Genomic DNA, 12,532 nt, shown 5'->3' on the forward strand with positions numbered 1-12,532 from the left:
TGCCAAGGCATGAAAAGTATAGGGACCAGATCATCAAATTCTTGAAGTGGCAGGGACCAAGTATGAAACATTAAGTCATCTTCCCCATTTATATTTTAATGAATGAACACAACGACTGGAACATGATTTCAAGCGAAACCACAAATAACTTCCATTCAATTCCATCATTTCCAAGCATAAAGACGCGAATCTGAGTCACTTCTGTTTCAAGCACAAGCAACCGAACCTAGGTTTGGTCCAGGTTCATTGAACCGACACCATGTTCCCAAGTTACCCATACTTATGTATTGTGATTAGTATGCTCGATATGTGAATTGCATGCTAGATTAGGGCTAAGGATACCTTCAGGAATCATATTATAGAATTTACTAGTTTATATGATGCCTTATACCTCAATAGAACTTGATGCCATGTATAACTTGGAATTGATATCGACTTAGTTATTTGCTAAGTATATGCTTTCAAAGTTCTATATGAATAGGATTGTATAGCCCTAGAATTATCAATTTAGCCTCATTTCACGTGGCTTGTTTGGTTGTCGACTTAGGGTAGAATCTTCATTTGACAGTCTATGTGATCATACTTTTTGTACAACTTGCATGCATAAGGCAACCAACGGTGTGGATTGAGGTTCTTGGTACTGCGAGTGGTGAGAGTTGAGAGTTCCTAGGAGAGTCTAGGATATGTATGTTGTGTATTTTAAGATTTGTTTATGCTTGTAGTATGGTAACTTAGAGGAATCAGGATTGACCTTGAGGAAGGTACAAATAGGTGTAGAAGGTAGTATTGGGCCCGTACTATTGAAAGCACATGACCTGTACCTGAGACGAGTGCAGATCTGGAAACTTTAAGGAGACCTGTTTAGAGGAGCCCCCTTGAGCCTTTTGCTGATTTTTGTAATGTTGTGTTTTAGTTTGAGGATGGTGATGACTACTCAAGAAGGTTTGGGTTCCTGTTCATGCTCAGGTTTAGGTAATAAGCTAATTGATGAGAGGCCGCACGAGCTCATTTCGGCCAAGGTCAGTTGCAGAATTGAGGATGCTACCCCTGTAATTTTCGGCACTATCAAAGAGGGGATCATGGAGTTGATGGATGAGAGGCTCAGGTCTTTTTGAGACGAGATTGTTGTGGGTCAGATTGGGGCTCTAGCTCCCTCATTCCGTAGCTCAAGGCTTGTGGATCTCCTAAGTTATGTGGGGTTAAGGACCCCATTGTTAACCGTCGTTGGATCGCTAGAATGGAGAATGCTCAGCGGGCGGGTTTTTGCCCTAAGGGGCAAAGTTGGGATTTGCATCCTGCCTACTAAGGGATAGAGCACAAGACTGGTGGGAGGAGGTTACTCGAGCTGTAGGGACGACAACTGTGGCTGTGATAACATGGGAGGACTTTGTTCATAGGTTTTAGAGGGAGTTTGCACCAGCTTTCTAGGTATAATAGCTGAAGAGGGAGTTCCAGGACCTTCGCCATACTACAGAGACTGTGGTGGAGATTATCGCCAAATTCAAGGAGAGAGCATTGTTGGTCCCGCAGTATGTTGTATATGAGGATACGAGGAAGACGAAATATTATGATATGTTGAGGCATGATATCAGGGAGTTCGTGAGCTTTTCGGGGTGCAGGACCCTAAATGATATGATCGAGAAGGCCCACGAACTGGAGATTGAGTTGGCGCACCGGACGAAGCAGAAGCTGGAGCAGGTTCAAACAGTTGTGGGTCAAGTTTAGTAGCCCAAGACCCCCGATACCCACACCAGACGCCAACAGGGTCGGAGCTATTTTTCCAAGCGCAGCAACCGCACAATAGGGCTTGCCGGTCAGGAGGTTTAGGATGTTTTAGTTGTAGCCAGTCGGGCCACGTGAGCAGGGATTACCACAAGAGATCTATGATTTGCTTTCATTGCAATCAGACCAGCCATAACAAGGCCGATTGTCTGAGATTTTCTGGGGGAGCAGTGGTAGTGTTTGAGCCAACCAACTTGAGGATTACTAATGGTCACCAGGGCAAGGTGGAGGCTCCTGTGGTGAAGAGTAGGGATTTTCTGCTAACCACCGATATGGCCCGTGCAGTGCCGGATGTAGTTATCGGTATGTGTTTTAACCTTATCTTTTATTGCTTCCTTTATTTATGCTTATGTTGTTGGATAAGGTATCTAAGTCCATTACTATATTTAGTATGTACTTGACCCGACTTGGCATGGTCCATTTGGGTTGCATCGACATCTCAATTGTTGGATAGACAAAATGAGAAAAGGACACTTACGATTTATTAATATATTATAATTTCTAATATACTAATATGAAATCATATTATTTAATTAGTATTGATCAAGAATTAATTTGGTATTAATTTTGTGATAAAAAAAGAGACTAATTAAATATATGGGGATTGATTTGTAAATCATTCATTCTTATATAGTGGGCTTATGGTCCATGATTCACTAGATTAGGCTAGGAACCATAGGGTGCTCCATGGAGGATAAAACCCATGGATCATGGAGGAAATGAAAATTCATGTACATTAGGGTTTAACCCTACATGTGACACACTATATAATGAACCCCATGGTAAGCAAGATCGGCACTATTGCAAGACAAGGAGAGCTAGTCGATTTTGTGATCAAAGTGTTCTTCTCTCAAGTTATTCCAAGAGTTGTGGTGTTGTGTGAAACATTTAAGGCATCACATTTGAGGTGCTAGGCTCATAAAGTCTTAAGGAATCCAAGCAACTACAAAGGTATGTCATTCTACTAGTTTTTATATTACAAGTAACCCATGTCATGCTAGTTAGGATGTAAAACTTGGAAAATTCTTATTTGAACGAATATTAGAGAAAACATAAATCCAAGGTTTCTAGGGTTGCATGTATACCATAAGAGTGTTAAAATGCTCAAAACACATCAGTAGTATCAGAGACTAGAGTTGTTTTCTTTGTATTTGATGCAAACTGCTTGAAAATGTTGAGAATTCTGTCATCTAGACAGTGAACTCGTTGAGTCCACGGCGAAATGCATCCTACTCGTCGAGTAGGTTCTTGCACTTGACGAAAACATAAATCCAAGGTTTCTAGGGTTGCATGTATACCATAAGAGTGTTAAAATGCTCAAAACACATCAGTAGTATCAGAGACTAGAGTTGTTTTCTTTGTATTTGATGCAAACTGCTTGAAAATGTTGAGAATTCTGTCATCTAGACAGTGAACTCGTTGAGTCCACGGCGAAATGCATCCTACTCGTCGAGTAGGTTCTTGCACTTGACGAGTAGGAGCCCTTGTGTGCAGAATTTCGAGCTTTGCTGCTGGAAATGGACTCGAATCATTACCCTTAACTGTTTTGGACTTATAAAACATGTTTTTGATGTGGAAATGATTATAATAATCCATTTTCAATGGTTATTATCAAATTTTCAAGTTTTATACTGTTTATATGATTCTTGAAGTTGTTGATATGAATGTTCATGCTTATGAGTTTTAGTAAGATCATAGGAATTATGTGCAAATTGTTTGATGATGTAATTCTTGATCTAAATGTTATTGATGGAATCCATAATTTGTCCTCAAGTTATGGATTACCAAATGTCATTTCTTTAAATATTCATTAAAGAGTCATAGGTTACATAATTGAAGAGTCTTTCTCATAAATAGTTTTATGGACTCCATAACTTGTCCTCAAGTTATGGATGTTCAAGAGTCTCTTCATTAAAGTTTTTTTTAAAACCTTAATTAAACTCATTAGTTATGAAAATCCAAAAGTTTTTTGAATTGTTCAAAACTTGCCCTCAAGTTTTGGAATTTGTAATGTCTCATACACACTTTAATTCCAAACCCTAGAGTTTTGAAAGTTAAAATTCAACCCTTATACTTTATAGTATTATATGTTAATTATATATATATATATATATATATATATATATATATAAGAGCAAGTCAGTCTTACCGTTAGTAGAGCTCATTCATGAAGCTGGTCTATAAGGGGGTATAAGGTTGTTGCCTATAAAATCGCAGCTTAATGGGTGTTCACTCTCACCCACCGCTTCCTTGACTAGTGGAGGGTCGTTAGTTGAACGGGTAAGACAAGGACTATAATTCTCCCTTAATTAAAAGTATAATGATAAATACTAAGTAACTAAACACTTATAAAATCCCAATCTTAGTTACTTAGGAAAATGTGAATTTGGTGCTAACCCATGAAATTACACTTTGTACCTTACCAAGTCGTTGGTGGAGCGTGTGTGGGTAACCAGCACACTAACATGGACTAGTAAGAGTAGCAAAGGGTGACTTAATGTTTATCATAGATCGGTGGAGCGCATGTGGGTAACCGGCACATCGATTAGGTGATAAAATTAAGGGTACCAAGTAAATTTGTGTGGTTATTCACACCTTGTTTGTGATCCTCGACATCCCAGTCACAAACTTGAGAGGGCACAATCGAGATTTAAACATGCCATTGAAAAGTTCAATGAATCTCAAAAGATCTAGGAGTTTCAATCCAATTAAAACCTAATTCCTATTTCATTTTTCATGGTGGAAATTGGTGAATCGTCATTCACCTACCTTCAAATATTTTATAGCTTGGATTACGACATCCCTCTTCCAAGTTATAAAATATTGTGTTGGGTCCTAGCCTCAATATTTCTTATTGGGTGTTATATTAAGGACTTAAATCAACTAACTTGAATTTCTCTCATTGTAGATGTCTAGATCAGACAACTATGATCTTCCCAAATCTCCTGGAACAAGCTTTCCTAATGAAGATGATGCCCCGCGATTGGATTATAGAAATCATTCCTCTCTCCCTCCACCTCCTCCAATTATTCACCCTGACCTACAAGCTCAAAGATTTGAAAAATTCAAGGTCACTCAAGCCCTACTTGCAATGAAACATGAAGATGGAAGGTCTGTGTGTTCTCAAATCTTAGAGATGATGCCACATATCGAAAGGCTGAGAGTGTTGGGTGTCAAAGTCTCAAGGAAGTTGGTTGTTGACTGGGTTCTTCAATCACTTCCTGAATCATATAGTGAGTTCATTAAGAACTACTACGTGACAGAACACGACATGAACCTTATTGATCTTACTTATTTACTCGTTGTTGCTGAATCAGAAATATTTTGGCGCACTGGTAAAGTAAATTTGGGTGGAAGATCTACTTCTCAAACTTCCATTGACATTGACAATGGTAACATTGGAAGTCCAAGAAAGCCTTCTCTTTCCATTGGAAAGGAATTGGCCTTGGTCAACCCGGTTGACCAAAAGGTAAAGGGAAAGGCTAAGTCTGTGATAGTCTCGTGTACCATTCCCAAAGAGCCTATATGTTTTTATTGTCAAGAGAAGAGGCATTGGTTGCGAAGCTGCCCTAACTACCTGGAAGATCTAAGAGATGGAATAATCAAAAAGTTTGACTCTACTTCAGGTAAGTCCACTATCTAACTCTGTTAAGTTCCTAATTGTTGATTCTTAATACATGATGTGACTAGGTTGCATTTTGATGTTTTGCAAGATCAAGCAAAGGGAAGGAAACTTAAAGGAAGAGTATGTTGAATCTGATCGCGAGGATGGATTTCAATCGCATGGTTCGAAGATCGGATTTTTGAGTTGCTGCTTAGGAGTTATGATAGATTGCTAGGAAATATGTAAGAGCATAGTTTTCATTTAAAATTGCATTGTAAGGAAAAGGTTTTTTCCACATTTTATAAATAAATAATTTATTTTATTTTATTTTATATCTCCTTGCAATTGCGCGCATTTATAAAAAATTGATGCTTGTATGTTTGTAGCAATAATGGAAATATGAATTTCATTCTTTCTTTTGTGGAAGTGTCTAAATTTACCAAATAAGGAAAGATTCTCGGCACTCAAGTTTCAATTGGACATAAACTTGGAATCATGCAAGTTGTATTGTATGATGAATGAGAATTTTCAACTTTGGAAAATTAAAACTAATCCCTTGTTCACATGTATGTGTGAGTCAAGTGAAAGTCTAAGGGATCGAGTACACATTCTTGTGCGCTGGTCAAGTCCATCACAAAGATCAATAAGACTATTCGTCATGATTTACTAAAGTTTAGTAAATATGGTTATACTTACAAGTTTAAGTATAATTCTGAAACATTGGAAAAGTTTCAATGTATGGCAAGACGAATGAGAAGAATCAAATTAGGCAGAAAGATAAAATTTTCTCCAATCTGAAAAGATGGGAGAGTACATTAGTATCATGTTTTATAATTATCTTAATGATAAAGAAACCATATCACAATTGATCCTCGAAGGACATCTTAGTGCTTTTCTATGGCTAAGAAGAGGGATCATGAATTGTTGAAACGGTTAAATCAAGAAGATGAGTCGTACTTCGTTCCAAAACAATTCTTAGAGTCATACTCCAAGATTGTAACTTGAGTGACATATCTTAAATAAGGTTTATAACACTTGTTAAATGTAGAGTAAAATGTTTTCTACTCTTGTGCATTTGACATTGGTAAGTTGCGATGTTTTGGATAAAACAAAGACCAACTAAGGCAAATTGTGTGAAGTGTTTGTCTTGATAAGAATCTGCACTATCTCTTGAATATTTGTTTGTCAAGGAATGGTTCTTTTCAAGAGAGTCTTATATGTCAAGAGGCCAGTGGGAGTCTTAAAGATCCTGAAAAAGTTTCAAGAACTAATCAAGAATAAAACCTGTAGTTTATCACTAGCTCACGACTTGAGGTTATAACGTATCGTGCTCACATAATTCTTGTCTATGCCTATTACAATTAAAGTTGACTATGCATGTGAGATCTATGAGTTCTTAGATGTTTGCATAATTACTTGGAAGCAATGGTAGGCCGTTGTGCTGCCAGGTGGCAAGAAGTTAAAATTAAACAAGTTCAGTTCATATGAGTTTGGATCTGTCACTAACCTCCTCTTGTGACTATGGTTTTAACAAATTCACATGGATAGGGACACATACACCATAAAATCTAAGTGTCATAAGGATTCTCTCCAATTCATTAAAATGATGGTGAGGAAACGCTTTCACTAAGTAGATTTTAATTAGATAGCAATTGTGATATATTCGTTCTCAAAGTCGTTAGTAGAATGTGTGTGTGTAACCGACACACTAATATGGACTTGTGAGAATGGCAAAAGGTCTAAACATTATGATTGCGGCATCCCTCTTCATAATTGTTTAGACACACATGTGAGTTATCTAAGGAAAGGTGTATGATTTTGAGAAGCCTTGATAAAGTCTTATCAAAGCAACTCGTATCAGAAATCTGAACTTTGGTAAGAAATTCAATAAGGTATTCATTTCAAGAAGTCCAACTGATTTCTGAGTACATGTCAAAGCTAGTGGGAGCATAAGTGTTATGCTAGTAATTATTATGCTAGTGGGAGCATAATTAATTATGATAAATGTTGCAAGTTAGCAATGTTAATTATAGAAAACAAAAGTTTCAATTGGGAAAAGTTGTTTTGCTATAATTAAAGGAGAGAAAATTATACTTCATTTCAATTCTAAAAGTTTAGATTGAGATTTTAATCATCTTTAGTCAAGGATATATATATATATATATATATATATATATATATATATATATATATATATATGAATTTTATGTTGGAATGGTTCAACATAAGGAAATTCTCTCTCTCTCTCTCTCTCTCTATATATATATATATATATATATATATATATATATATATATATATTGCGTTCTTAAAATTTGATTATGATTACGGCATCCCTCTTCATAGTTGAATTATGAAAACATGGAAAATAAAAAAATATTGTAGCAAAAGGATGGTCTAGGATCATGTCTTTATGTGAGACATCATGAATCATGTCCCATATGCTTCGGGTATAGGATCGATTACACGTGCTATAATATTCATCTATTCTAAATTTTCCAAATGCCTAGGGCATTAAGAGGGAAAAAGGACTAGAACTGGATATGACTAAAATGATTAAACAATTGCCGAGGACAATATTAGGTTTACCAAAGATTGGTTGCTCATGGGGAATTGGAAGTATAGTGTTAATTTTGGAAGGACCATATTGACATATTCTGAAAAGAGGCAACTCTTGTTTAGAAGTGATTGTCAAAATGGGAATGTGGACATAATCTGAAAAGAGGCAACTCTTGTTCAGAAGTGATAGTTAAAATGGGAATGTAGAAATGTTTCCATAGGAGGAAGATCTTCATTAAATTTTTGTATGATTAGAAAAACTTAATGCAAGAAGGATATTCAAAGGAATATACTTTGAATTTGAGACTTTGTTTCCATGGAATTGATCTCCATTGGAATACTCTGTAATGTCTGTTGACCAGTCTTTGTGACATTTGTGCATATTCATTACGAGAGGATCAATGGATATAAGTTTAGAAGCTAACATATTTCAGTAAATGACAAAAAATATTGTATTCTTACATTTGCAGTAAGGATTTGGGATTGTGAAATGAGCATCTTTGGAATCATGTTCAATTGGTTTATTTCAAAAAGTAAGGATCACAGACAAACATAGTGTGCATACTTGGCGTGTGTCATAATTATTGTTTGGACAAATATAGTGTGCATGCTTGGAGCATGGCATGACTATTGTTTTTATTCAAGTATAAAGGTGATTATTTGAAACATTATACAATGAATAATGAGTAGTCAATATGGTGTTTCAATAAAAGGTGTTTTATTTACTCTCAAAGTTGCTTGGGGCCATAAAGGATTAATATTATTCTTGTGTCACACCCCAAAACCGGTAACGGCGGAATACGTTTCGGGGTGGAGGACGTCATGTACAGTATCATCACAATTGTATAATAGTAAAAACAAGAAACATGCAACCATTTCATTTACATAGTGAGTTTAATTACAAGTGTGTTCTGTAATGTTCATCAAACACCAAAAGTAATACAAAAATAAGAGATGGATCTTGTATGCTCCACCTTCTACAAAATGCTGCACCTGTACCTGTCTATCTTTGACCTGAGGACATAAGTTATTTTGAAAATGAGTATCAGCATAAAGCTGGTGAGTTCATAAGAGTTTAGTGTAAATTTTAGTATAAAATGTATTAGTACAGATAGTGTGAAAAGCTGCAGTTTACATTCGTAAGTAGTAGAAAACTCTAGAAAATCCTATATTTTCCAGAAAATACCTTGTAAGTGAAAGCCTTTAAGTTGTGATGATACTGGTAATAAGAAAAGTTATGCCTGATATCGGTAATAGTGGGGCAAACTCCCATAAGAAATAGATACTTATTTACTTCGGGATTTTAACTTATTCTTTAGTGTTAGTATTTTAGTGTGAATGTAGTGTATTCCTTGTATGCTACTGATAGTGTGAGTAATAGAGTACCCCATGACCTTCCCGGTCATGCATAGTGTAGAGAAGTAGCGGCATCCCTGGGCCTGCACGGCTCAGACTGATGTTAACAGTCGGGATGTAATAGTGTCTACCCCGTATAGATCTATACATGTAGCGCCGTCTTCCTGTCGGAAAACTCTGGGCATAGTATATAGCGAATAGCGTATCTCGTAGTGAGTTAGTGTGTTATCCCCTGATTAGTGCTTTCTCTTGTATTATAGTGTAGTAGTCTTTTGTATAGCTCGTAGTGAGTTCTCTTACTAGTGTGTCGTAGTGTAGTAGTCTTTTGTATAGTTCGTAGTGAGTTCTCTTACTAGTGTGTCGTCTCGTAATAGTGTGTATTATAGTATGTAAAGTAGTGGCAGTAACGAGTAGTAGTGGCCTTAACTATACCCATTATAGTTAACTTAGTGTGTGTAATTCTTGGCAATTAAGTAGTGTAGGCATCGAATGAAATGAAAAGGCTCGTATCTAACACTAATGTACATGATATATAACTAAGAAATCAACGACAGTCGGACGGATAACAGCTACCCTAAGCCCACAATCAAACAAGAACAGGAAATAGGGCGAGCTATCGGTCCTAAGTCCTTCAAGTCTTACTTATATAAATATATTAGTGTGGTTACAGTTTATAAGAAAATTTATTTAATAAGAATCTTGTCCAAAGAAAACATTTAGAAAATAGTTCATTTGTCCAAAGTAGTTTCGAAAATGCAATGTTCTTTTATAAGACATAGTGGTAAATCACATGTGATTTGAACTACGGGTAGTGAATCACATGTGATTAATATTCATAAACATGTATATTTGACTTGTATCCCCCCCTAAAACATATAAAAACATTTGAAAGGTTCATTAAAGGGGTATGAACTCACAGTTTATCGTAGGGTTCGAGTGTCAACGGATGCCCTGAATGCCAATGGTCCTTATAAATCATGTGATGACACATAATTGGGTTAGAACTAGGGTGTTTCATGCTTAAACATGATGGAAAAACATCCTTAGGGCTCGGCATTACTGAGTACAAGTGTCTCATGATCCATACTTAATGATTCATGCAAGTTTAGGGCCAAAAGTGGGCATTTGAGTGAGTACATGGCCTTGAAATTGAGTGTGCGGATGAGGTGTGCGGCTAGAAGGGTGTGTGAGGATGCACACAAGTGTGTGCGGCCGTTCAGAGTGTGTGTGCGGCCGTACACAGGAGTGTGCGGCCGTACACTCCTCTTGTGAGTCCAAATGAAGTGTTTGCTCTTCACACTAAGGAGATTTGAATGTGTGCTGCCCCCTCATGAAGGTGTGCGGCTGTACACCTTTAAGGGACCATGAATATGATGAACATGATGAGTTTTAAAGCTTGGGATTCAAGTGTTTACCACTAATAAGCTTGAAGATGAACCAGATCACAAATATGAGGCCTTCAAGGTGTTCTTGGTTGAAGATTTTAGAGAGAGAAAGTAAAGGGAGAGTAATGAGCATCCAAATGAATGAATGAAGTGGGTATCCATATATATATATATATATATATATATATATATATATATATATATATATATATGTTTGGGTATGAGGCTGGATGGTGTGCGGTTGGGTGTGCGGCCGCACACATGGGTGTGTGGCCGTACACACAAAAGTGTGGCCGCACACACCTCTTTTGGTGTGTTTGATCCAATTTCATGATGCAAAACACTTTCCAACACCTCCTAAGACCCATAACTAGACTATATTATGTCCAAAACACGCATTTGGAACCACAAGATTTACAAAGGATGATGAATTCAAGATTTAAAGACAATACGCGGACCAATTACATAGGATGAAAGTTTCGGGTTGTCACATTATCCCCCCGTTAGAGGAAATTTCGTCCCGAAATTTAGAATTCCTACAGAGGGTAATTATAGAACTACTATGCAAAAAGATGGGGATAATTGAGTTTCATTTGATCCTCACGCTCCCAAGTGAATTCCGGTCCCTGTTTAGCGTTCCACCGAACCTTCACAATTGGGATGCGGCTTTGTTTCGTTCGTTTCACTTCTCGGTCCATAATCTCCGCAGGCTCCTCCATGAAGCGGAGGCTCTCATTGACCTCGATCTCGTCGAGGGAAATCACGAGAGTCTCGTCGGACAGGCATTTCTTCAAGTTTGAGACGCGGAAGGTAAGATGTATGTTACTTAGCTCGTGGGGTAATTTGAGTTTGTAAGCTACAGGGCCGATTCTAGCAAGAATCTCGAAAGGCCCTATGTACCTTGGGTTCAGCTTTCCACGCTTTCCAAAGCGTATCGTGCCCTTCCAGGGTGAGACCTTCAAAAGGACTCGGTCTCCTACCTGAAACTCCAAGGGTTTTCTTCGTTTGTCCGCGTAGCTTTTCTGTCGATCCCTAGCGGCTTTTAATCGTTCATGAATCTGTACAATCTTCTCGGTCATTTCTCGAATGATCTCCGGACTAGTGAGAGCGCTGTCAGGAACTCGTCCTTTAGCCAACTGAGTGTCACCCACCTCAGCCCAGCACAGAGGGGATCTGCACTTTCGGCCGTAGAGGGCTTCGAATGGAGCTGCCTTGGTGCTCGTATGATAACTATTATTGTAGGAAAATTCCACAAGAGGTAAGTGTGTATCCCACGATTTACTGAAGTCGATCACACAAGCTCGCAACATGTCTTCTAAAGTTTGGATCGTCCTCTCACTTTGTCAGTCGGTCTGCGGATGGTAAGCTGTACTCATGTCCAGCCTCGTCCCTAGAGCCTTTTGTAGTGATTGCCAAAATCTCGAGGTAAATCTACTATCTCTGTCTAAGATAATAGATATAGGGACGCCATGCAGCTGTACTATTTCCTTAAGGTATGTTCTCGTGAGCTTCTCCATCTTGTCCGTTTCCTTGATGGGTAGGAAGTGTGCAGACTTGGTCAATCTATTGATGATGACCCAAATGGTATCCAACCCACACGTTGTCTTGGGCAGTTTGGTTATAAAGTCCATTGTAATCCGCTCCCACTTCCATTCCGGTATCTCTGGTTGTTGGAGGAGTCCTGATGGCTTTTGATATTCGACCTTGACCTTCGCGCATGTAAGGCACTTACTCACGAAGGTAGTGATCTCCACTTTCATGTTAGGCCACCAGTGTAGCTTTTTGAGATCCAGATACATCTTATCTGAACCTGGGTGGATGGAGTAGCGAGTGTTGTGTGCTTCTT

The sequence above is a fragment of the Lactuca serriola genome, chromosome 1 (genome assembly GCF_051521515.1).
Source record: "Lactuca serriola cultivar US96UC23 chromosome 1, Lser_US96UC23_V15, whole genome shotgun sequence".
Taxonomy (NCBI): Eukaryota; Viridiplantae; Streptophyta; class Magnoliopsida; order Asterales; family Asteraceae; genus Lactuca; species Lactuca serriola.